The following is a 2,568-nucleotide window of genomic DNA, read 5'->3' on the forward strand; positions in this document are numbered from 1 at the left end:
TTGTGTATTGATGTCGTATGGAGATTTAAGTCGTAAGCCTTTTGGAATAATGTTATGGTTTTTACATTTATGTAAAAATGTTAAACTGTTTTCAGAGTGTAGAAGTTCAGAGTGTAAAAATTTTTGTCTTTAAAAAGACAGAATTTCCTCACGTCTTTTATTACAGATTGATAAATAGTGCTCCTATTTCGCAATTGGAACCAATTAATTATCAAAAAGTAATCAAGAACTGTCACCTAGAGGATATCCTGCGACACACTTAGGCTCAAGCTGTAAGAGAAAATTCCAATTAGCAAAGAAATTAATTTGAAAAATTACCTTGGTGTTTCAATAGCTATTTTCTGCTATCGTTATCGTTTTAACAATTATATTATTTCAATAATATCTTTGAAATTTTATAACAAACCCCTTTTAAATGAGACCGTTTTCTAAGGTTGGAGATGGCAGAATCCATTCTAAAACTACTTTTTGAGCTTGAAATGCTACAGTTTCGGCCGGAAGGAAGGAAGCAAATGTCCATATGAAAATAACGACTTGTTGCCCATACTTATAGCACGCGGGGAGATAAAATGAATTAAGTTTGGAAAAGCCCGCAAGTGCGACGGGCTAAATAAATACAATGACTTTCTGCCCTGTATGGGTGAGCGCCCTGTCATCTAGTAAAGCCCCGCAACAGTCGAACAAGCGGAGCCCATTTGACTTTTAGATGGACGCCTGCGGTGAGGGCAAAGCCTTTGGCCCTGCTATCGAGATGAAAACTTTTGCTGAATATCATGTTAAGATCCCTGTCTTCCAACAATAAACTTTCCCAGTTCGGCTTTAAACCTGAAAAAGTGGGAAGTTGCTGGGCTCCTTCGAAATACAGTTTGCTAATGGTGATGTTTCTTAGATCAGATCATCAAATTATGAAATATTGTTAAAGTTCTACGGGTTTTTGACGAAAAAGAGTTAAGCACAAAGAAGCTAATTCAAGTTGCAAGTTGTTAAAAGTCTCCGGATACTCCAAAACGTAATTAAAAGCTCGTTCTGACGGTGACATTAATGACGTGACATCTAATGTCGTCCACAACAGTGTCGCGTCATTAAATGTCACGACATTAACGTCACCGTGTGAACGAGCTTTAAGGGAAAGCGAACTGCTGAACTTTTCAAAAACTTCTGTTTTTGGAACCCAATTTCTACATCAAGTTGAAAAAACGTTAAATCACGATTTAAAAAAATCACCGACACTAAACTATCGCAAACATTTATTTAATCAACATTTGTTTAACTATATCGAATCAGTTTCTTTCTTTAGCTCTAAAGAACAGGAAAGTTTGAAAAATACAGCATTTTTTTGTTCAAACGCCCATGAATTCTGAAGCGAAATGATTAAAATGTTACTTAGGTGTAATTAAAAACATTTGAACAACTATTAAGTAAAAGTGCAGTTGTAAGAAAATTATTTCTATTTTAGTCCCTAATTTTTGCACAAAAAGCTTCTCGCGGAAAAAACCATGAAGTGTCACTTTGTGTAATTGGTCGGAAAGTACTTAACTATTCAGACGTTAAATCATACAATATTTCTCTTAAAACCCTTTAAAACTTTTTTTTAAATATTTGCATAAATACAGTTCAGTCCGGATATAACGAAGTTGAAAAATGAACTAAAACTGGTTCGTAATATCCGGAGTTCGCTATAAGCGAATAATAATACAAAAACCCGTGGTGTATTTTATTTCGTTATTTTTACATAGAGTAGTAGAAGTTAGTAGGTATGACTAAAAAGAACACAAAAAGATAAACAAAATTCAATTTGAAATCTACTTCATAGAGTCTGTAATTTTTGTTTGTACATTTCTGCTGCAAAAATAGATGTTATTTATGTAGTTTTCAAGATAACAAAAGGACTCCCAGATATGATTAGGAACTTGGCGTGATTGTAAAAAATTTCGAGTTTCTGGCACTTTTTTTGTCATTTCAGAAATGATTGGAACAGCATTACTGTCTACAGTAGAATACGTTTCACCTAAATCGTCATCTTTCTCATTAACGCTTAAAGCTGTAGATGAGGTTACGGAGTTTATAATTTGCTCATCGATCAACATTTCTCTTGTAAAAATGCCATTATCAATGCTCACATATTCGAAGAAATTGAACTCACTCAATTTGGTTTTAACTTGTTCTTCGACAACATTGGAACATCTTCGTCTGTGGCATACTCGTAGTCAGAGTCTTTATACTTTTCTAACCATTCGTTATGGGAATTTCATCGTCTGTTTCATAATAATTTTCTGTTCTTACAAATCCCCCATGCTTAAAGCAATTTGCAATGGTTTTTCGGCTAACTTTTTGCCAAGCTCTATGAATGAAATTGACTGCATCTAAGAGATTTATAGAAAATGTTTCATTTTTATCGATCGCCTCTAACGTTTTCATAAGAAGAATTTTTCACCGGCAGACTCTCCAACAATTTTTCCGCTACTGATATTATGCTTCTTCTTGAAACGCTCTTCCCAACTTTTAGAACAAGCAAACTCTTTGTTTTTGATTTTACTCCCCATTTCACTAGCATTTTCTTGCAAAACA

This window comes from Dendroctonus ponderosae, unplaced genomic scaffold (assembly GCF_020466585.1).
Source record: "Dendroctonus ponderosae isolate FM_Combo_2020 unplaced genomic scaffold, Dpon_F_20191213v2 Dpon_F_20191213_1, whole genome shotgun sequence".
Lineage (NCBI taxonomy): Eukaryota > Metazoa > Arthropoda > Insecta > Coleoptera > Curculionidae > Dendroctonus > Dendroctonus ponderosae.